A 25,597-nucleotide genomic window follows, 5' to 3' on the forward strand; every position below is an offset into this window, starting at 1 on the left:
TTTATATTTTTAATTTTTAGAGTAGTATCCATTATTTCTGGCATATGGATCATGTTATAGGTCACAAAGGAAATAGGAAATCCCCTCCCCAAGTAGAAATTTTGTTTACATTTGTATTATAAAAACCTAATTATCCAAAAGGGCTTTTTAAAAATAAAACATTGTAAGAAACAATTATGCATAATTTAATGGCAATACATCTTAAGATCTCATTTTTTTTTGCTTAGTTAATTAATTAATTAATTTATTTATTTTTATTAAATCATAGCTGTGTACATTAGTATGATCATGGGGCACCATACACTTGGTTCATAGATCATTTGACACATTTTCATCACAGTAGTTAACATAGCTTTTGTAGCATTTTCTTAGTTATTTTGCTAAGACCTTTACATTCCACATTTACTAGGATTCACATACACCCTTGTAAGATGCACCGCAGGTGTAATCCCATTAATCCCCCTCCCTCCACCTCTTTACCTCGTTCATGTTTACATGGATGGAGCTGGAACATATTCTTCTTAGTAAAGTGTCTCAAGAATGGAAGAAAAAGTACCCAATGTACTCACCCTTATTATGAAACTAATGTAGGACTTTCACATGAAAGCTATAGCCCAGTTACAACCTAAGAATAGGGAGAAGGGGGAAAGGGAGGGGAGGGAGGGGGGAGATCTCATTTTTTTTTTACTGGAAATTACAAAAATTAAGGGGAAAAGGATACATAACAAATAATGGAATAAACTGAAAAAATAATATGATTATAGTCAAATTTTTAAAAGCTCTAAAACCAGAGGTTATCAAGTAGATTATCTTCAACTTTGAATAAAGACACATAGAAGTTGGTTTTAAACAGACGCTAGTATCAACATACCCAATTTTGACACACACACCCACAACCACAGATTGATATCCCATTTAATCATCAGCCAATAATTAAATTATTAAAGCATGTATTTTTATTAAATAGAGTTTTATTCCAAAAATAAAGCTTTTTTCATGTAATGAACCATAATTATTAATAAATATGGACCCAAAATGAACAGGTTTAGCATTATTTTAACTTTCCAATGGTAAGTGTATTCAGAAAATTTTATTAATTATCCTTCCTGGTGATCAATTGGACAATGAAGCTCTCTCTTTAACCACATATTGCTTCCATAAAGAAATAATAAAAAATATATCAATTTCTCAAATTTTATTACGTCTTTAACATGATTATTTTAAGAGCATAATTTTTCAGAAGGTCTATTCAAAACACTTTTAGAATTTATTAAGAAAAAGATGTAGAAAAAAGGTAGAAAAAAGTAAAAGAATTAAAAATAGAACACAAAAATGACAATCACCACATACACACAGACGTACACAGATCAGCAGTGACAAATGGACTTTTAAATAAGTAGACTAATAGTATTTCCTAGGAGGAAAGATGTTCATCTCTTGAATAACCTTAGGAGAAATCAGGGATGAGGACTGACTTTTATTATATAAGTCTGAGGTCTGTGAGGCTTGGTTTCCTGGATTGTGCTACACAAGCCATAAAAAATCTTTGATATTTAACACAGAGATGCCTCATAGCTTAAATGAATTATGCATTAAACAAGGTGCTCTAATGAACTGCCCTTGCTGATAGGGTGACTCTTCTGGATAGGAAGTTTATGTTTAACATGGGAAGGAAAGATCTGAGCAATAGCTCTCAATGATTACATGTGTTACTGTGTATGATTTCACAATCTGGTCTCGTGTGATATTTTATGTACAAAAGTGTGTCATTCCATCCAAGGTAAGATTTTGTTCTATAATTCTCTTTGGGACTGTCAGAAACTGTCAAGACATGATTTCATTGTTTTTATAGCTGAATACTATTCTGTTGTGTTTATATATCCCATTTCATTATTTGTTATTTTTATAGACACACCTTGAGTTACATGGGTGTCCCGGAACACCCTGTAAGCATATGGCAGGATCCTATTTCTTTATTCATTCTGCCAATATGTATCTTATTTTCTTTTGGTATTTATAAATACTATGGTTGATAATAGTTGTATGTATTTTTAGGGTACATGTTTAAGTGGAGCATTTTGTCCGTTTGCCTTCAAAGTTAATATTGATATGTGAGATATCAATTGATACCTGGTTGTTGTGTAATTGTTTTATAAGGTCTGTGAAAGTTTTCTTTTTGTGTTTTTATGATGATGAATGTTGATCTTTTATTTCCATGTTTAGAATGCTCTTGATCATTTCTTATCAGGCCAGTCTAGTGATGATGAATTCTCTTAGCATTTGCTTCTCTGGAAAAACTTTATTTCTCCTTCATTTATGAAGCTTAGTTTACCAGGGTACAAAATATCTGGTTGACAAATTTTTTTTTTTTTAAGAAATTTGAAAATAAAACCCTCTTCCCTTATAAGGTGTTTGCTGAGATTTCACCATTATTCTGAGATTGTCTTTATAAATGATTAGATTTTTTTTTCATTTTGACTTTAGGAGTTTTTCCTTGACGTAGGTTTTTACATAGTCTGATGACTGTGTTGGAGAACTCTATCTTGTAATGTATCTTTGTGGAGATCTCTGAGGTTTTGTATTTGAATGTCTAAATCTTTAGTATAAGTAGGGAAGTTTTCCTGAATTATTTATACAAATATATTTTTGAAATGTGTACATTTTTATTCTCCCACACATATACTTAAGAATCATAGGTTCTGTTACTTTACATAACCTTAATACTTTTCAAAGGCTTGTTCATTTCATTTAAATGATTTTTTCTTTATTTTCTTTATATTATTTATTTTGAGACAGTCTCACTTTGTTACCCTCAGTAGAGTGCGGTGGCATTATCATAACTCACAACACCCTCAAAGTCTTGGGCTCAAGTGATCCTCTTGCCTCAGCTTTTCTATTTTTAGTAGAGATGGGGTCTCTTGCTCAGGTTATTCTCAAACTCATGAGCTCAAACAATCCACCTACCATGTCCTCCCAGAGTGCTAGGATTACAGGTGTGATCCAATGGGCTCCACCTTGATTTTTTTCTTTATTTTTGTTTGAGTTAATTCAAACCATCTGTCTTTGAGTTCTAAAATTCTTTCTTTTGCCTGTTCTAGTCTGTTACTATAGCTTTCAATTATGTTTTGTAACTCTTCCAATAAAATTTTCATTTCTAGAAGTTTTTGTTTTTTTAATCTATCTTGTTAATAAATTTTTCAGTCATATACTGAATTGGGGTTACGATTTCTTTACATGGGTTTTCATCTTTCTCTGGGATCTTTTTGGGTTTTCTTTAAAATCAATGATCTGAATTTTGATGTATTGTTTCAAAGATTTCATTTGATTAGGACTCGCTGCTGGAGAGGTGGTATGATCCTTTGTGGGAATGTACTGCCAGTTTTTCACTTTTGTAGGACTGTTTTTCTCATTCCTTATCTTCTAAACCATCTCTTCTTCTTCTTTTTTTTTTTTGTATATTCTTTTGTTTGGATAAGATTTTGTTTTTCTCCTCTTGAGAATGTGACTGTATCATGTGTAGGGTTATTTGGTTTCAGTTACCGGTGCTTTTAACGTAAAGATTCTGAGTTATGTGAGAGTTCCTGGGTTATGTGATGGCTTTCTCAAATGCTAATTGTAGTAGCAATGCACCAGCTGTGTGAGCAGCTTTGTGCCCCTGTGGGGCTGAGATGGTGGCTCTTTCAGGATGTTCACCCCGCTCCCTAGGGGTGTGCACTTGTATCACCAGATTTTCTAATGCATTATGCAGTTCAACCTCTGGGCCAGTAGTTAGCACCTACAGGTAAGAGCTGATTGTGACAGAAGGAAATAGGTATGTTTGATTTTGTTCTCCCGGAAAAGCTTTCTGTTTCCTGAGCCAATGGGCTGGTGTGTGAAATGCACAGTGGCCTATGCTCCCTGCTCATCCTCTAAGGTGGAGAAAGCTGGGCAGAGTCAAACCACTTAGCCACCCCTGGATACTTCAGTGGCAGTCACATGCACCAGTGGTGGCAGGGGTGTTGGGGGAGCTCCTGGTAAAATGTGCAAGGTCTCTGCTTGGGGATAGGGTTGTGGGGGGTGGTGAAGGGATTCCTCAGCTCAATTGCCTCGGCAGACAGGAACAAAATCTGCTTCCCTGTCATGCCCATGCATCAGTATTTGAGATACTTAAGTCTGAGAGACATTCTATCTGTCCTAGGCTGTAATTTATCTCAGAGCTGTGAATGGCGCCTTCCCTACCTCACCAGGAAAATGTCTTCTGAGGAGAAGCTCCTCCCTCAACCCAAATTACACTGCTTTGCTATTCTGCTCTCTGCTGCAGGAAGGCCATGGCTCTGTGTGGAGGGGGCAGGACTCTCATCTTTCCATAAGCCTAGGCCCACGGGGCATACTGGAGTAGGATACAGTCACCCCTGAAAGCCCTAAAGTGACCGGTGGCAACCTCCTGTGGGAGCTGCCACAGATGTGTCTGCAGTGATGGGCAAAGTGAAGGGGAAATCCCCCACTCCACACCCACGTCAGAGAATGGAGGCCATCTGACTGGGAGATGGACCCCACCCAACACCCACGTCTGAGAACAGAGGCCATCTGGCCAAGGGATGGACCCCACTCCACACCCACGTCAGAGAACGGAGTCCATCTGGCCAACTCCACACCCATGTCAGAGAACGGAGTCCATCTGGCCAACTCCACACCCATGTCAGAGAACGGAGTCCATCTGGCCAACTCCACACCCATGTCAGAGAACAGAGTCCATCTGGCTGGGGGACGGACCCCACTCCATACACATGTCTGAGAACGGAGGCCATCTAGCCACATGAACGGACCCCACTCCACACCCACGTCTGAGAACAGAGGCCATCAGGCCAGGGAACAGACCTCACTCTATACACACATCTGAGAATGGAGACTATCTGGCCATAGGGACAGACTCCATTCCATACCCACGTCTGAGAACGGAGGCTGTCTGGCTGCGGGGACAGACCACACTCCTTCCCTCCAGAGCTGAACACACCTGAGTCTGTGCTGGACGCAGTCAGTTTCTGCCTGAAAAGGAGGTGCCCTCAGGCCCAGGAAGCCCTGTTGTCTGGTCTACTCTGTTCCTGGAAGTTCCCTCTGGGTGTGTTCCACTCTCCTTTCCCTCAGGAGCAGCACTTCTGGGGACAGACGACCTGGAAAGCCTCAGATCCCCTGGCTCCAGCCAGCCCCCTTTGGATGCCACAATCTGAACGGGTGCTCGTTAATGTCTGCAGGTCCTCTAATGACGTGGAGACACAGGGCTGAGGTTGGCAGTACACATCCCTCAGTGGGTGCACTCTGACCCTGGTGCCCACCATAGAAGCTCAATTCCAGGTGGAGGACGAGTGTCCCTGTGTGCCCGGGCAGTTGGATCAGCATTGCACTTCATGAGAGGTGAGGAGCTCTCCCACAGTTCAGATGCCAGTGGTCTGATGCAGAGGCAGGGAAACCCAAAACACTTCCACCTACCCTGTCAAAAAATACCAAATTCCTTGAATTCCTAGTTGATATCTGTCAATCTGTTGCTCCCTTCTTTCCTGTGTATAGCTTCTCCTGTGAGTTACCTGCTGGGCTCCAAGGCTCTCCCCTTGAAAATTTTCTTGAGTTATGATTATTCACCTGTATCTTTTCGTCTTTCTGAAGATAACCAGCATGTGATGTCTCTACTCAGCTGTCTTGAAAAAACCTCAGTATTTAAAGTTGAAATAATAAATATAAATGAAATAAGCAATTCATGGTTTAGAATTTCACAACTTTGAAAACAATCTGTCATATAATACCAATATCTCTTAATCTTATCAAAAGATATAAGCAATATTATTTACTAGTCCGTGTCACTTTTTCAGAGGCACATAAAAAAGACAAACTACATCTACTGAGCTTTAGAAAAATAAGTCTTGGAACTAGTCAAAATCACGGGATCCTGAGTCCCAGAGTACAATTCCATTATCAGTTGCCTACTGTTTCCCATGGTTCTGATAGATTCATGTTGACAATATTTAGCCTTTATTACACTTGTCCAACTTGTGGGTTGTATCATATTTTTCAGGTCAGATTTTAGTTGTGTGAAAAAGACAGGAATATCAGAGAAGGACGTTCAGCAGTTGCACCGGAAATAACTTTATGCCACTTGGTGCTAGATGTTCTTTCATATGCTATTGTAAAACCTCAGTTGCAGAGAAGTAGACTCAAGGAATTACTATTGATTCTCAGATGGAAGCATGAAGTTGTTGTCATGACAATGAAGTATCGCTACAGCTGTGTTCTCATTAGAAATGAGATAGCAGAGCTCCTCACCGTCACCCACAGGCCCAGCAGCTCACTCTGCTCACTTGCAGAGTCATAGTCAGTGCTAGCACGCTGTATACCTTGTCTGTATACTAACTGGAAATTGGACAGAGCCTAGAAAATTGGCCAAACTGTTTGTCAGCCCACATCACCAATGCACAAATTGTTAGATTGCTACATTTGTCTTGGGCCATCTGCACTGAATTGCTATGCTCCCCTCAACTCCAAAAACCAAAGAGATTATTATAAGGGGTTGTACAACAACATAAGAGCTAATTTAAGTAAAACAATGTGATTCTACTACAGGAATAATGATGATATGAATGCGGTAAATTTCCAAAGAATCTACTGAAAAATACTCTTCTTGCTCCAATTTGTACACATGAATTAATAAACAGAAGCAGCTGTTGGAAGTGATTGCTAAATTTTTTTATACTTCCACATTTAAGTGTGTTCATATACAAGCTATTTGAAGGTGCAAAATTACCATTTTGAAATGGTTCCAAATATTATTTCTGTATTTTAATGATCTATACATTGACTTGCCCAATATAGCAATAACAAAAGTCAAAGGAATTTGTTTTTTTAATGATTAATTATATTTCCAAAACCTGAAGTTAGAGTTGTGCTTCTGTGATGTCTGTGGTCACTACTGGTCTAAAAATTCCATCTTTGCCCAGGAAAACATTTTAGATGTCTCTCTTAGCAGATGTTGTTTTTGAGTGATATGAACATGATCACTTTTAGCCTGTCAATAAAACAGATAAACATTTTGGCCGAGAATAACCCTGTGCTAGAAATTGTGAGTGACAGTGCTGTTATTGGAAATAAAATCATGTGAAATCTGATTTCAGTTGTGTGTCAACTGTGTTCCTATATTTATATCACAACATTGTTTCTTTTTCCCTAAGCCAATTTAAAATACTTTGGATCTCATTATATGTTAACTTCCTTATTTTTCACACTTCTGTATCTTCTGGAGAAATAAATAATGCAGTTACAATTGCAGGATGTATTTAAAAATAGTAGTTTGGAGAGGAAAGTGGGATGTGTATTTATTTTAATGAAGGGTAAATGTCCAAACACCATGTTATCTGAATTAACTACATGACAATATTTTTTAAATAACTCATTAAAATTAAAGAGATCTTTAATGTGATCACAGACAAATTTTTATAAAATGTCTGCGTTTTTTACTTTACCTTGAGCTTAAGTATTTATCTGTATCTGTTTCCAAACTACCTCTAATGGTCGATTCAAAAAAAAAAATTGTCTTCGGAAAAGATAAAACTCTCTTTTCTTTTCCTTATAAAGGAGAATACTTACTGTAAAAATTCTACAAGAAACTTTTCTTTTTTGTGACAGTTTCACTTAATTTATGGAATGTATCTATGTCTTTGTTATTTTTCTGCCTCAAAAAAGGAAACACTAATAATCAATTATCTTATTTTAATGTTTTTTAAAAGACAATTAAATTATCCACATATTTTTATACTCATGGATGTTTCAAATGATACTAATAAAAATCTTTCTTTTTTTTTAACAATCCCCACATTTGCTTTCTAAAAAGAAAACATACAAACAAGACAGAAATAAGTCAAAAATTTTATATATTTAGTTCTCACATATTACCAAAATATCAGAAAAGAAGCTTTTTACGAATACAAACTTTGATTTTTAAAAAATATAACGTGATAAAGAACGTGAAAATGAAGAGAAAGACAGATTTTCTGCAAAATTTTTAGAGTAAATATTGTCCCTTTTTAAGGAAAAGAGAGTTTTATCTTTCCTGAAGACAATTTTTTTCTAATTATTTACCTGCTAAATTTATATGTTGAAGTGATTATTTCATTAGATGTGAGAGATTAATAATTTGATCATATGTATCTTGATGGTCTCACAGAGGCAAGCATGAAACAGTCATTTCTTTCTCTAAACTCAAGAAGTGAATTCCTCTAAGAACTGATAAATTTATTCTCTAGTAGATTAGTGTAAATTATTTCTAATTGTGGAGAAATAATATGGTAACATTTTTCTATTTTCTTTTTTTTTTTTTTTTTTTTTTTGAGACAGAGCCTCAAGCTGTCGTCCTGGGTAGAGTGCTGTGGCATCACGGCTCACAGCAACCTTCAACTCCTGGGCTTAAGCAATTCTCCTGCCTCCACCACAACGCCCGGCTATTTTTTGGTTGCAGCCATCATTGTTGTTTGGTGGGCCCGGGCTGGATTTGAATCTGCCAGCTCAGGTGCATGTGGCGGCGCCTTAGCGGCTTGAGCCATAGACAAGGAGCCCATTTTTCTATTTTCTTGCACTATGTTGCCTCCCCTAACAGAATGTAAGTCTCTAAGGGTAGACAGGTAGTGTTTTGTTTTGTTTTTTTAATTACTTAATTATTATCATTTTGCTAGGTTCAGCAACGCAGTGGGTAGTTATAATGTGTTGCATTAAAGAACTGAATGAATGGGTGAATGCCACCTTGATAGTCCCTTTGACTGAGTGGGAAATTTAAGAAAACTTTTCAACAAACAAAATTATGGGCTCAGAAATTAAGTTTTGAAAAAGAAATCTTTCTCTAGTCTTGCGATTATTATTGTTTTAGAATTACTAATAGATTTGTGCTTTGCAATGGTGAGTTACTTTCTTAACCTATTTTTAAAGCATGATTTTTATTTCAATTCCCTATTGTTACCCTATCAGGTAAAAACCTGATGGCAGGAGTTCTGAGTGTTACTTATATCAATACCTCCCTCTCCAATCTGCCACTCTTACCACGAACCCTAAAAATATGATGACTATCAGAGTGATTTTTCCGAATCAATTTCAAACATGTAAATTTTTCTGTTGCCTTGCACTTAACTTTAAATCTCAGATACTGTCCTTGGGTAAAAGAGAAGATTCTTTCTATTTCTTAAATTGAGGCACAGCCAGTGCTAAAAGATTGCTTGGGGCAAAATGCCATTATCCTTGCCAAAAAATGAAATGGTCTCTGGAAGCACTCCTTGTTTCAGAAAAGGCTCTCAGTGTTTTATGTCCTGTCCTATAATTAATGTAGGTCGTTACTTTCTCTCTCCTAAAAGAATACAATGGGTACACCATAGGAAACCAGTGTACCTTAGGCCTCAAAACATCTTATTTAGAAAAAAGTAATACCACATATCCCCTGTGGGAAAAATATAGTCAAATCCCAAAGTCTCAGTGTTAGGAAAATGTGTAAGGTTAAATTAAAGTATTTCAATTTTTTCATGTGAAATAAACTGAACTTCCGTGATACATATATTCAAGACTTCATGAATAACTTATTAATAAAGTAAAAAAAAAAATCTTATGCTAAGAAGCCATTCATTCATTTACTCCACAGTGCTCTTTATGCACGGGACATAAAGAACAGAGAGAGAATGTTGAACAAAATGTTTATGTTCCTTTCTTCCAATTTGCAATCAAGCTGAGGAGACAGACAAAAGACCAAAAACAAGGAATTATCATGCAATCAATAGTGCAATGCTGAAAATAAAAACATGGTATATAATTGCTTGACCAGGACAGATTATCTTAGGTGGTGATCGTCCTGAGAGACCAATGTAATAAAAAAGAGTTATTTATGTGAAGATGTTGTAGACTTTTCCAAACAGGTACAACTGGGACAAAGACACTGCAGCAGGAACTGGTTTTTCTTTCTCTACAATAGAAAGGAGTAAGGATGCTGGATTATCCTAGTGAGTGAGGATAAGGTGAAAAGAAATCTGGAAAATAGGTGGGGCATACATCAAGCGCATCATTTTATGGAAGGGGCATTTCTCCCTTTCTCTATCTCCCTTGCTACCTCTCTCCCTGTTGTTTATTCTTCAGAGTACCATGATGCTTTCGTACACATATGCAATCAATCTCTCATCTCCATGGGTTCTCCATCCACTAACTCAAACAACTGGGATCTAAAATATAACAACACAACAATGAAATGTAATAACAAATTTAAAAATACTAGTAGAACTAATTTTAAATTTTGTAAGTGTCATACTGTTTTTTAATGGTTGTATGAATTATATTCTAATACACTCTTTGTCCAAGGGCTCTCTTTTCTTTACACCTGCACCAACCCTTCTTTCCTATACTCTTTGGTACCAGTCATCATAACAGATGTACGTTGGTATCTCATAGTTATTGTGATTTGCGTTTTCTTGATGATTCGGGATCCTGATGATTAGAAACATTGAGAAACTTGTTACATACCTGTTGGCCGTTTTGATCTCTTCTTTGGAATACTACCTATTCAAGTCCTTTGCTGATTTCTTCCTTGGCTTCTTTTTTTGTTTGTTTGTTATTGATTTGTAAGGGTTCCTTACTTCTTATCACATGTCTTATTTGTAAAAATATTCTTCAAGTCTTCAGGCTGACTTTCATTTTGCTGCTGTTTTCCATCTAATGCAGAAGCTTTTTACTCTGATGCAGTCCCACATGCTTTCTGTTGCACTGGTTACCTGAGCATTTGGTGTGATATATAAAAATCATTGTCAAGGACAGTCATGGAGATTTATAACCCCATATTATCTTCTGAAAGTTTAATGCTTTTAGTTTTTTTATCTAAGTTCTTAATCCCTTTGAGTTTCATTACTGTTTGTGGTATAAACATCCTATTTCATTCTTTTAGATGTGGATATGGAGTTTTCCTAAGGCAATTTATTGCAGAAACTATCTTTTGTCCATTGTGTATTATTGAAACTCTTCTTGAAAATTAGTTAACCATATAGTCTGAAATTTATTTCTGGGCTCCCCATTCTATTCTTGTGGCCTGTGTGTCTGTCTTTTATTTATTTTTTTATGCCAATAGTATGTTCTTTTTATTATTATAGCTTTGTAATATAATTTGAAATCAGAATGTGTCACTTCTCCAACATTGGTTTGCTTCTATTCTGAATAGATTCAGGCAAAATAATCTGTGGTTCCATATAAATTTTAAGATTTGTTTTTCTGCTGAAAAAATCTGTTGAGATTTTGATAGAAATCGCATTGAATCTGTATGTTGCTGTGGGTAATATAAGTTTGTACCATACAGCTTTTATTATTTTGAGGCATGTTCTTTCTCTGTCTAGTTGTTGAGATTTTTGGTTATGAAGCATTGCTGAAATTATTGAATTCTTTTTTGCATATATTGAGATTATCATATGATCTTTCTGTTCATGTAATTCATCACATTTTCTGATTTGTATATTTTGAGCCATTTTTGCATGGCTGGGATGAAATCTACTTGATCATAGTGAATTATCTTTTTCAGGTGCTGTTGAAGTTGGTTTGCTATATTACACATCTGTGTTCATATGGGATAGTGGCCTATAATTTTCTTTATCTTTTCCTTATTTCCTTTGTTACTGTTGGTTGCATTCTTTCCTAATTTTGGTATCAAGGTGACATTGTATTCATAGAAAGAGTTAGAAATGTTATAGAACTATTTCAGTAGACTCAGTGTCCATTCTTTATAGGTCAGATAGAATTCAGCTGTCCATCTGTCTGGCTGAGGGCATTTTTTTTAATTGAGAGTTTTATTTCTGTTTCAGTATCACTACTGATGATTGGTTTGTTCAGAATTTTTATTTCTTCCTGATGGAGGCTTGAGAGGTTGTGTGTTTCTAACAATTTATATATTTTCTCTAGGTTTTCTAGTTTGTGTACATAGTTTTATTTATGATTCAAATCATGAATTATTTCTCAATTTATTTGCATTATCTCTTTTTGCATTTGACTGGGTTCCTTTAATATTATTACTTTAAATTCTTTTTCAGAAATTTCCTAGACATTACATTGATAATTACCTTGGATAAAAATAGATTAAAATTTCCCTTAATAAATATAGACTGGCTAACTGGATAAAAAATGAAACAAGTGTATGCTTCCTGCAAGAAATATACTTCACTTATAAAAACTCATTGACTGAAAGTTAAGGTTATAAAATATTCCAGACAGCCAAAAACCAAAAGCAAGCAGAAACAGTTATACTTAGATAAAACAGCCTGTAAGCCAACAACTATAAGATAAGAAAAAGAAGGTCACTCTATAATGATAAAGTTATTAATTCAAAAAGAATATAATAGTTATATTAACAGACAGACAGAAAGAATGACAGAGGGAGGGAGAGAGGCATACAACACAGAGCATCTACATACATAAAGAAATATTATTAGATGGGGCGGCGCCTGTGGCTCAAGGAGTAGGGCGCCAGTCCCATATGCCGGAGGTGGCGGGTTCAAACCCAGCCCCAGCCAAAAATCACAAAAAAAAAAAAAAAGAAATATTATTAGATCTAAAAAGAGAGATGGACTCTAATATAATAATAATTCGAGATTTTAACACTATATTATCAGCATTGGACAGATTATCTAGACAGAAAATTAGTAAAGAACACTGGATTTAAAAGACACTTCAGATCAAGTGAAACTTAAAGACATCTATAGAACATTTGACTCACAAGATACGTTATACATTCTGTTCATCAACATCTGACACTTTGTCTAGGATAGACCAACATACTTTTGAGAGAGCATTTGGTCAATGAAGAAACTAAAAGAAATTAAAAACTTTAAAACAAATGAAAATGAAAACATACAACAATGTATGGAATATAGAAAAGAAGTTCTCAGAAGAAAGGTTTTAGCATTAAATACCTAAATCCAGAAAAACAGAAAGATTTAAAATAAACAATCCGGTGATGCACCTCATGGAATTATAAATGAAAGAACAAATCAAACCCTAATTATCAGAAAGAAAGAAATAACAAAGATCAGAGAAGAACTAAACAAGATAGGGACTACAAAATCACCACAAAAGCTAAATGAATTAAAAGTTGAAGGGTGGAAAAGATAAACAAAAGAGAGAAATGCTAGGTACACTGATCAAGAAAAAATAGTGAAGACTCTAATAAGTAAAATAAGAAATGAAAAAACAGACATTACCCCTGATACCGTAGGAGTAAAGGGGAAAAAAAAAGAGAGAAATTTAAAGACAATTTTTAACAACTATATGCTAAAAAATTGGAAAATCTACAGCAATGAACACATATAACCTAAGATTAAGCCAGAAGAAAATAGGAACAGACCAATAAGGAGTGATAAGATTGAGTTAATAACAGTCTTCTAAAAAGAAAGCCCAGGACTGGATGGATTTACTGCTGAATTTTATCAAACTTATAAAGGAAAATTAATACCGATTTATTTAAAACTTTCTCAAAAAATGGCAAAGGAGCGAATTTTTCCTATCTCATTCTACTAGGCCAGTATTATTGCCCTGATGGCAACACCAGAGAATGACACAGCAAACACCACAGGCCAGTCTCTCTAATGAACACAGATGTTAAAACTCAACAACATACTAACAAACCAAATCAAACAAAGATCAAAAAGATAATACGGCATGAAAAAGTTTGTCTCAGAGATGCAAGAATCTCTCAATATATACAAATCAGTAAGTGTGAAATATTCACAGAATGAATGACAAAAATCTATATGATCATCTGAATAAACACATAAGAAATTAGGCATAGAAGGAACATACCTGAAACAATAAAGACCATATATGAAAATCCCACAGCTAACATAATACTCAATGGGGAAAAGTCAAAAGCCTTTGCTCTAAGAACTAAAACATGGCAAAGATGCCCACTTTCCCCACTGTTGTTTAATATACTACTAGAAGTCTTGGGTGGTGCCTGTGGCTCAATGGAGTAGGGAGCTGGCCCAATATATCCGAAGTGGTGGGTTTAAACCCAGCCCCGGCCACAGAAAAAAAGAAGTATTACCAGAGCAATTAGAGAGAAATAAATCCAAATTGTAAATAAGAAAGTTAACTTGTTCCTCTTTGTGGATAACATAGTATTATTACTTTATATATATATATATATATATATATAACAATATATAGCTATATATATATATAGCTGAAAAATAGTTCAAGAAAGGAATTTTTGGCAAGATTCCTAGCAGTGGCTCACGCCTGTAATCCGAGCACTCTAGGGTGCTGAGGCGGGTGGTTTACTCGAGCTCCTGAGTTCAAGACCAACCTAAGCAAGAGTGAGACCGTATCTCTACTAAAAATGGAAAAATCAGCTGAGCATTGTGCATGTGCCTGTAATCCCAGATACTTGAGAGGCTGAGGCCAGAAGAGAGGATCACTTGTTTCACAGAGTGATACTGTGTTAAAAAAGAAAGAGAGAGAGAGAGAGAGGGGAATCTTTTTACAATGGTTAAAAGTATAGAATTAAGTTTTATCCAGAAAGTTAATGGCCTTTACAAGAAAAACTACAAAACACTGATAAAAGAACGTGAAGCACCAACAAATGAAAAAACATTCAATGCTTATGGATCAGATAAATTAATATCATTAAAATGGCCACACCATCAACAGAAATGTATGGATTAAATATAATCCTTATAAAAATACCAATTGCATCATTCACAGAAATAGAAAAAAAAATCTAAAATGTATACAGAACTGCAAAATACCCTGAGTATCCAAAACAATACTGACTATAAATAACAAAGCCAGAGGCATTACACTACCCGACTTAAAAGTAGAAGTATACTGCAAAGCTGTAGTAACTACAGCACTGTGATATTGGTGTAGAAACAGAAGAGAGCAATGAAAAATAATGGAGAACCTAGAAATAAATCAATGCATATACGACCAACGTATTTTCAACAAAGTTGCCAAAAGTATTCATTAAAGAAAGGACCACCTTTTCTTCAATAAATTGTGCTGGGAAAAGTGGCTATCTATATGCAGAAGAGTGAAATTCTTCCTAAGACTATAAAATTCTTAGAAGAAAAATAAAAGTAATTCTTCATAGAAGAAACAATGAGTATATAAAAAAACTCAGCATTACTAATCCTCAGGAAAATAAAATCAAAACCAAACTGAGACATCGTTACACCATAGTTGGAATAGCTATTATTGAAAAGACAAAAAATAACTAATTATGATGAGTATTTAGACAAAAGGGAATGCATATGCTCTTGGTTGGGAATGTAAATTAGTACAGTTATTACAGAAAAAAATATAGATGTCTTTCAAAAAAGTAAAAATAGGAGTGGCACCTGTGGCTAAAAGGAGTAGGGCACCGGCCCCATATACCGGAGGTGAGGGGTTCAAACCCAGCCATGGCCAAAAACTGCAAAAAAAGACAAAAAACAGAAAAAAACTAAAAATATAACTACCATATGATCCATCAATACCACTAGTAGGTATTCATCCAAAGGAAAGAAAATTGGCATATTAAAAGGAAATACACACCACTATGTTTATTGGGATGCTATACACAAGTTATACAATCAACCTAAGTATCCATGGATGGATGAATGGATAAATAAATGTACCATATATACACAGTGGAAAATTGTTCAGCCAGAAAAATAATGGAATCCTGTGATTTGTACCAGCAAGGATGAATCTGGGGATCATTATGGAAAGTGAAATAATTCAGGTACAGTAATACAAATATCATATGTTCTCACTTATATGTGGGAGCTAAAATTGTTGATCTCACAGAGAAACAGAGTAGAATGATAGTCACCAGAGGCTGGAAAGGTGGGTGGCTGGTGTCACTGGAAGTGAAGAGAGGATGATTGATGAGGACCTACAATTAGTAGGAATAAGTTCTAGTATTTGATAGCACAATAGAGTAAGCAATAAATTACAGTGTCCCAAAATAGTTAGAAAACAATGAAAAAAATAATAAATGTTTCAGTTGATGGATATCCTTAAATACCTGGATTTGATTGTTTGTATTAGTTATTATATTAATTTATCAAAAAATCACATAGAATCTAGTATGCTTGATTAAATAAGAATAAGTATTTAAAAAATTCCTTAGTATTTTAAAACTTTTGCTACTATTATAAGCAGATTTTTAAATCTCTATTCTTTGAATAGATTATCATTGGTATAAACAAATGCAACTGATCTTTATATGCTGAATTTGTGTCCTGCTATTATCCTGAATTAATTTATTAATTATAAATATTTTTGTGCATTCTTTGGGAGGTTTTGCCTATACGATTATTTTATCTGAGAAGAGGGAATTATTTTCTTCTTTTCTGATTTGGATGATTGATTTCTCTTTATTGTCTTATACTTCTGCTAGTTTTGGAAGGAATTATGTTGAGTAGAAGTAGGAGACAGTAGGCAATCTTGCTATGTTGTAGATCTCATTTGGAAAAAAAAAGAAAACCTTTCAGTTATTTCCCATTGATAACATATTAGCTGTGGGAGGATTTTTCTTTTTCTTTTCTTTCTTTCTTTTTTTTTTTTTTTTTTGAGACCGAGTCTCAAGCTGCCTCACTGGGTAGTGTGCTGTGGCACCACAGTTCATAGCAACCTCAAACTCTTGGGCTTAAGTGATTCTCTTGTCTCAGCCTCCCTAGTAGCTGTGACTACAGGCGCCCACCACAACACCTGGCTATTTTTTGTTGCAGTTGTCATTGTTTTAGCTGGCCCGGCCAGGTTCAAACCTGCCAGCCTTGGTGTATGTGGCCAGCACCCTACCAACGGAGCTACGGGCACTACCAGTTGTGGGAGTTTTATAAATAACCTTCATTATATTCAAGAAATTTCCTTTTTAGTTATTTTGTTAAGATTTTTCATCAGGAAAGTATGTTGCAATTCGTCAAAGGCTTTTTTGCATCTATACAGATGTTAATGTGCTTTTATCTTTCATTCTGTTAATGTGATGTATCACATTTATTAATTCGAATATGTGAACCATCCTTGCATTCCAGGAATAAAACCTACTTGGTCATGGTATATAATTTTTTTTTTTTTTTTTGGCAAGGGCTGGGTTTGAACATGCCACTTCCAATGTATGGGGCCGGTGCCCTACTCCTTTGAGGCACAGGCGCCACCCAATGTTATATAATCTTTTAGATATGTTGTTGAATTTGATTTGCAAGTATTTTATTGATGATTTTTTGTATCTATTTTCATCAAAGATCTTGGTCTGTCACTTTCTTCTATACTTCAATGATCTCAGTTACTCAATTTCCTGCCTGGGGTAACAAGCTGTTAGCCTTTTATCATGTCTCATTTTTAGGAAAAAAACTGACCTCTCAGAGAGAATCTGGTTTAGGTAGCATGCATCCTTGCTTGAGAAGCAAGAATACAAAAATGATTACTCTCACGTCCACTAATTCAAATAGTGCCAATTATGATGTCTCTCAGTTCAGTGACCAGGCCAAAGTCTATGGTAAAGTAGACAGACATTTTTAAGTAGAATATTCAATATACTCAAGGCTTTTTATATTAGCAGAATCATAAGCTAGAAGGATTTTTGACATCCTTAGGAACTATTTTACTCCATAGTTTAATTTAACCAAAAAAGGGAGTCCATACTGCCATGCTTTGTTTAAGCAATGAAAACAAATTAGTATGTGTTTTAAAAAGCCTATACGATTGGATAATTTTTTTTCTTCTACAATTTAAGTGCTAGGTTCTTCTATTAAATTATGTATAGAACTTGATAAAATATTTGTGTGATCCCATGAAAGGACTTTGGAAAGACCAAAGTCAAATCGGATATCAGTGAGGGAGACATTTCCAACCAGACTCCAATACTAGTTCCTGAATAATTTGGGACAAGAAAGAAAAAAAAAATATTTTATATTATGTGTATAGCTATACTTGTGGATACAAAAAAAGTTCTGTATTTCCATAACTCTTTACTAAATGTCATGGAAGGCAGTGTAGCAAATACAACACAATGTATGTCTGTGGGCAGACGGTATGCAAAGTAAACAGGAATAATCACTTTCTGAATAAAGTAAAGCTTCAGTTTTTACCTCATGAATGGGCAGGGCTGATTAAATGAGTTAATGTATACTTAGAATTTGGGATGATTGCCTATTACATTAAAGGATACTAAAATGTTAGTTTTGAAAACAGTATCAAGGTCAGGCATGGTGGCTCATACCTATGATAGGTGGGAGGATAGCTTGAGCTCAGAAGATCAAGACTAGCCTGAGCAAGAGGAAGCTCCTGTCTCTACTAAAAATAGAAAAAATTAGCCAGGCATTGTGGCCAGTACCTGTACACCCAGCTATTCAGGAGGATCTCTTGTGCCTAGGACATTGAGGTTGCTGTGAGGTAGGCTAATGCCATGGCACTCCAGCCAGGGTGACAGAGCCAGACTCTGTCTCAAAATGCATGTACCACTACACTCAGATAATTTTTCTAATTTTTATTGAGGTAGGGTTTAGCTCTTGGTCAGACTGGTCTCAAACTCTTGAACTCAAGCAATCCGCTCGCCTCTGCCTCCCAGAGTGCTAGGATTACACTTGTTTACCACTGCTACCAGCCCAGGAGTTATTTTTTAAATGCAAATTGATGTTTTAATGATGGGGCACTGGACACATCTGATTACAAAATTGATGCTGTGTGGTTACACTTTAATGGCACCACAAGATAATACTATTAACCAAGAGTAATGAGGAATTCATGATATTGTACAAATTTTTTTATTAGACAACTTGGAGGTATAATTTTCTCCTGAAAAATATTCTAAAATCAGTATAAAAACAAAAAATAAAGTCTCTCTTTCATTGCATTCCAATAATATTGCACAATTTTTTTAATCTTGCACATTCAATGTAAAAAATGCTTATTGTAAAAAATTAAGTAACATTAAAACATATTTTTAAGCTCACATTTGCTGCTTTCCCATGCTTATCTGTTTGTTTTACTTTATTTTTTTCTGTATTTTTTAATGTTTATGCATATATAATAGTTATACATATTTGTGGGATACACTTGAAATTTTGATACAAACATACATCATGTAATGATCAAATCAATAACCATTCAGAGCTTCCAAACATTTTAGAATGAGCATTCTAAATTCAGAATAAAGTTCCATTGCTTCCCTTGTTTCATGGTTCTTGTTTTTTGGCATTCAGACAGGATCATGTTATGTTACTCAAGACTAACATCAATTTCTGTGCTCCAGGGATCCTCCCATCATAACCTCCATTTCCACTTGTCTTAACTGTTGTGTGGAGTCCACCTCATTCACACATGCACTTAAAAGGTCAGAAGAGAAGCTTCAAAAACCTATACATTAAATTAATTATGACTGTAGTGTAATTACATTATTTAAAATTCTACCTTCCATTTTGAACCTTTATAGCTGATGTTATTACAGTATTTCCAAGCACTGAATTGCAAATAACAATAACAAATATTCTTCCATAAAAAATGATAGCAGATTTTAAATGAATAATTATAGAGACTATTTTTCTAGTACTTGGTTTATCAAGAATTGCTGGGTATTAAAACCCAGCTAAGCAAACACACAACCTAGTAAAATACCTAAATAGATCCAGATCCTCATGAAATTTAAAATGTACACTTTATTTTGAAGCATATTTTACAACACATATCCAATAAAGTCCTAAGATCAAGAACTGTTATTTTGGTAATGAGCACTGATCCTGGAATAAAATTACTTGATAATTGAACCTGGGGAATTTCCTTGTGGAGATTCAATTAATTACTAGGAGATTTGTTTTTCCCAAATCCCAGTAGCAAATTCAACTGCCCTGATTTTCAGGGTCCCCAGGCCACTTTTTCACTGTGACTTAACATAGTCTGTCCTTCTTACAGTAGATATAAAATCTACTTTGAATAAATACTCATAAATTATTAGAAGGAAACAGTAAATGAGGCAAGCTGATTCTCTTTAATAAGATCTTTTTATAAACTATTTAGAAGTATTAATTTAGCCCATCCTTTAAAAGTTTGATTTTTTACTCTATTGGATGATTTGTTCAAATTATAGGTAAACCAGTAAAATCCATGTGAAGTCTGGGTATCTATCAGTAGTAAGAGGAGGCTGGGTGAACTGGGAAAAGCGTAATATAGGAGCTCATACTGTTTTAACAACTTTTCTGTAAATCCAAAATTAAAAAGGGTACATATATACTCATTCACATACATACACATACAATAATATAAATTTACATTAAAATCAAATTCTAGAACTTCAATTATAATTTTTGAGAGAGTATTCCCCAACAGAGTCTTTTTAAAAGGAATACCCTATAACAACTTATCTCAATTTCTTTGTTTAGTATAGAGTTCATAAATGTTTGCAGAATAATTAAGCAGTATTGTTTAGATAATTTATATTATTGAATACTTAAGTTGAATGAGGGGATATACACTGAAAGTTTTAGCTTACTATTGTTTTTTTCTCTTATTCAGTATAAAATTCCTGGGGCCCTGCTACATGGACTGAAATTTCTGGGGCTACTATGGCACAATGCTTGCTTGTTTAAGCAAATTAAAGGCAATGCTCTTAGAGGTCTTTTGAGCCGCAGAAGAATAAACTTCTTTACAGGCACATACATCTGCTAAACAACTCAACCTTCACAGACCCATATCAATGTTAACCTTCACCAATGTCAATTCTGTAATTATTCAAAGATACTTAACTGTTTTTAAGTTATAACACAGTATGTGTGCAACTAGACCAAAATGGGTATCATTTTTTAAAGTAAATGCTGATTACTCAAATTCTAACAAGTTAACTAAAATATATTTCATATACGGATATATATTTTTTCTTCATTACTGGAGGCGGATACCAAACAGTGGAATAAGATTACCTTGAACCAGGTTAAAAATAGAAGGCTGTGGGTGTTACTGAAAAGTCAATGGTAGGGGCGAAAACACTTTTCCAGAAGAACGGATTGAATGAAACACTGTTTCCCCCGTTTACAGATGCGCTGAATGTGCTGCTGATGGATGTCAGACCCGCGAGGAATACAGTAGGCCGCTGATGATTGAATTGTGCATCAGCTTCTGTACATACACATTACCTGCCTCCGAGACAGGTTGGGTACTCTTTTTGATGATATTTGGTGCAATGCTATTAGCAATGAAAGTATTCGCCACATATTTTTTAAGAGTCTTTCAAAAATACTTTATCACTCAGTGTATTGTTTATAAATATTTGTACTTTCGTAATGTCTTTATACTTATACAATGCTTATTACAAATGTTTAGGTGGTCAAGTTTCCTTTTTTGTTTTTCAGCATACATGGCATAAAGCTAAATTTCAGCCCATGCACTAAAGTGATATTCTATGTTACAATTCTATGATATTCAGCCCATGCACTAAAGTGATATTCTATGTTACAATTCTATGATATTCTAAGTTACAATTTTAATATCTTTCCAATCGCTTGTTTATGTCTCAGCTATGTTTTTTGACATTTCTTTATTTCAATTTTGTTATCTTGTTTTGTATATATTTTCTTGCTCAGGAATAACCTTAGGTGCTATTTAAATCTTTTTAAAGAGAAATATTGTATTTTTTCAATGTTTTTATTTATTTATTTATTTATTTTTATATTTTTTTTTTTGTAGAGACAGAGTCTCACTTTATGGCCCTCGGGTAGAGTGCCGTGGCATCACACAGCTCACAGCAACCTCCAACTCCTGGGCTTAGGTGATTCTCTTGCCTTAGCCTCCCGAGCAGCTGGGACTATAGGCACCCGCCACAACGCCCGGCTAACAATGTTATTATTTATTATACATTTATTTTCTCACTACTTCTAGGGGTCAGGAATCTGGGTGCGGTTGAGCTGTGTTCTCTGCCTCTGGGTCTCTCACAGGCTACACCCAACACGTTGTACTGAACATTTCCAGGCCCAGATGGAAGAAAGCTGCTTTTAGAGTCTGCTCATTAATGTGGCTGATGGCAGAATCCAGTTCCTTTCTCCTGGCTCCTCTTTTTATTGTTGAAAACTAGCTGTGTTAGCCCATCATTTCTTTGAGGGCAATTTTCTTTTTTCATTTTTTAAAATATTTTATTTGATAGTCTCAAAGAAATTTTAATAACTCTTCTATATTTCAGAATATTGAAATATAGAACTCTATGTAACCATAGATAGAACGATTATGGGGATACAAACATTTTGGTTACATACATTGGTTTCGTACCCAAATATTTTGTGTTTAATTGTTTATTTGCTTTGTTGTTTTTGTGTTTCTACATTTGGGCTAAAGTTGTGAGTATGCCCATTACCCGGATAGTATGCATTATATCATTAGGTGGGAATTTACCTCCCAACTGTACCTGCTTGATTTTTGATGAGTGTTATTTCTATATGTGCACCTGTGTCAACTGAGTAGTTACAATTTAATAGTGAGCATATGTGATGTTTGTTTCTCCATCCTTGTGATACTTCACTTAGGATAGTCTCCAGTTCCATCCAGGTTAATGCAAGAGGTATTACTTCATCTTTTTTTATAATTCTGAGTAGTAGTTCATGGCATACAAATACCACATTCTGTTAATTCCCTCTTGTATGGAAAGGTGAGAAATACTGTATTTTACTTAAAGCTTAATAATATAAACTCTAGAGACAACATTTTCTCTGCTTGTGAAAGATTTTTTTCCTACATGGTTGTTACATGGCTTTTTTTACCTAAATAAATCAAAAATGAAAAATGAAAACAGAATTTTTTGGTATACAAAAATCACAAAGATTTCCAATGTTATCCTTGTTCCATAAAACAAGTATGTTTTAATCTTTAAATGAGAAGTTTCAGTTTTAACAGTTTTTAAGTAGATGAAGTCCATTAAACTTAAACATTGCCTCTTAAAGCAGAGATAAATTTTTGAAGCACAAGGTAAAAAATAGAAATACCTCCTCTTTGTTAATTTTGGTCCTAGTTTCAGCATACAGCTAGTCAGCTGACCGATGAGTTAGGAATCTTCTTAAAATGTAGAAATCATGACTCTGATAGATTTGATATTTTATTATAATAAGCCAATCATAAATGACTAGAATCATACCCTAAATATTTTGTTTTTACATGTTTGCATGTTTTGTTGCTTTTGTGTTTGTTACATTACACGTGTTTATTCTGAGGATGGTATTCTAGAACATGGCTAGGTATTTTTTAAAAAGCCCTGCAAAAACTCTGGTTGCAAAGACAGAAACAAAATTTTACCAAACAGCTTTATGCTCTAATACTGTACACCTTGATGTTAGAGAGATTGATTTCACACTGATTATTTCTGCTGCGTTGTCTTGGGCAAAAGTGGAGAATATTCTCAGATACTCATTCTGTTACTCCTCTGACTTTTTATCCATATAAGGTTTTTGTTATTTATGTTGGTGGTATAAACCTTTCTATTACATATTCACTTAAAAATAAAACACTTACATTGAATTCAGTTTCTTAAACCAGTACATTCCAGGACTTTACAAGAGGTTCCCAACCCTTCCTTAAAACTGCCTCATACACACTTCTATCTATAATGCTTTCATAATTTATAATAATAAAGGAATGTCAATATTAGTCATAAACACTATAAATTCTGAGGCACATATGAAAAGGTGATATTTTCTCTAGATCATTTTATTCACGACTCTTGATTATCCACTTAAAATTCATTCCAAGTATAAAGAGATGGTGTGGAAGAAAATAAGTTTTGTTAGAATTTAGAAATCATAACTGATTCATAAAGTGAATCAGATTGGTTAGAAATATTCAGGAATTGAGGTGTCTATTATGGTTTTAGCAAAGTATCTTATATTTGGAGAAAGAGAAAGGAAGACATTTCCTTCATGAAGGAAAGAGGTAGAAAATATATAGACAGTGCAGGAGGCCCTGAGTGAATGGCCCGATTAGGTTGGAAGGTTTCACTTAGGTGAGATAATGAGCCATAGAGCTATACAAATAGACAGGACATGAGAAGTTTAGGAAGTTCACTCCATGGATTCTAACCTCAGGCTCCACTCAGCCCTTCAGAATACATGTCAACATAAAAGGATCATGAATATTAACTTCCCATTGATTCCTTCAGGCTAGTTGACACAGAGCAAGAATAGCGTTACACATTTTCTCCTGAGCAACAGAGTATTTAACCGCTATTCATGCCGTAGTTAGTGTTAAATGTCAGGGCTAGAGAGCACCCACATAGGTTTGGTTAAAGATAAATTCAATTTTTTTTTTTGGAATTTAATTTTCTTATTTTCCTTCTGCAAATCGCTTTCAGAAATGTGTAATAATGGTTGTGCGTAAGAATTCAGGGGGATTGTCAAAATGAAAGCTGAGCAGCTGTATCTCCTTACTCATCCTAATTTCTTCTTCCCTATTACTATTGATCTGAGTATAACTTCCAGCAAATGATTTTTTTTCTATTCAAAGTTAATTTGTTTTATTATCTTTTTATTCCAGATAACTTTAAGTAAATCCTGGAGGGCATGACTGGCCCCAAATTTCTTAATCTTCAAATTTGCAATATGTACCATATTTTATTCTTGGATTTGAAGTTTAGCCTGAATCGATAAAATAGGAACTATCACACTGAATAACCTACAATACTAGAAATATATAAGGTAAGATACAGAAGTCTAAAATACAATAATGTGACAAAAGCAACTGTTTTTGCTGAAACGCTGAGTTATGATGATCCTTGAAATAATATACTACAACAGTGAAGACTCTATTTTACTAACACGTAAAGGATACCTTATATTTTTCTTTCATCACATTGTAAATATCCTATATTGATAGTGCCACACCTGGGGGCAAGACATGATTGCAAGAGGGACTTTACCTAACAAATGCAATCAGTATAACCTGGCTTATTGTACCCTCAATGAATCCCCAACAATAAAAAAAAAATTATGTTTTTATTTGTCACAAGATGTTTTATGTCATGAATTATGAGATGAGTTGCCATATTGTATCTCAAAAACAAATTCAAAAGCTCACTTCAGACAAGACATGAATCAAATGCAGGAATAAATTAGTAAATGAATGACCTGCTGTCAGATAGTTTAATGTCGGGTCCAGGAAGTAGATGAATGAAGAGCTAACCAACAATTAGTTGTTATCGTGAAACAAAGTTAGTAGAGAGTTCTGTGGGCGTATAAAAGAGGAACAACTAAGGCACAGTAACAGATGACAGGAGACTACTACGAGTAATACAGACGAATGATGAGTGTGTTTGTGAAGACAGGTGTTTTCCAGATTAAGGGAGTAATCTTTGGAGAAGCCATTAGATGAACTCAGAAAAATCATTTCCTAGAACTTGAATATTGACCAAGGGGCAGTCAAAAATAGAACTTAAAAAATAAACAGTATACGGACTAGCAAGGGATCATTTTAGAGAGTGATCACCAGCTCATTGAACTCATGCTGATGCTGTTAGGGAGTGATTAGAAGATAATGGTAAGCCAGAGGAGCATGAAGTCACATGGAAAGATGAGATGTTACATACTTCTGAGAGATGCATTAACCAAAACCTGACAATGGTCAT

The 25,597-nt window shown here is 34.8% G+C and overlaps 1 long non-coding RNA gene across 1 annotated transcript; it reads left to right on the forward strand.

The window, feature by feature from the left end:
* Nucleotides 1-5,032: 5,032 nt before the first annotated feature.
* Nucleotides 5,033-24,648, forward strand: LOC128589765 (uncharacterized). Its single transcript, XR_008381129.1, has 3 exons — nucleotides 5,033-5,391; nucleotides 21,037-21,149; nucleotides 24,511-24,648. It is a non-coding gene; the product is annotated as an uncharacterized LOC128589765 (long non-coding RNA).
* Nucleotides 24,649-25,597: the final 949 nt, after the last annotated feature.

This window comes from Nycticebus coucang, chromosome 1, assembly GCF_027406575.1.
Source record: "Nycticebus coucang isolate mNycCou1 chromosome 1, mNycCou1.pri, whole genome shotgun sequence".
NCBI classification, from domain to species: domain Eukaryota; kingdom Metazoa; phylum Chordata; class Mammalia; order Primates; family Lorisidae; genus Nycticebus; species Nycticebus coucang.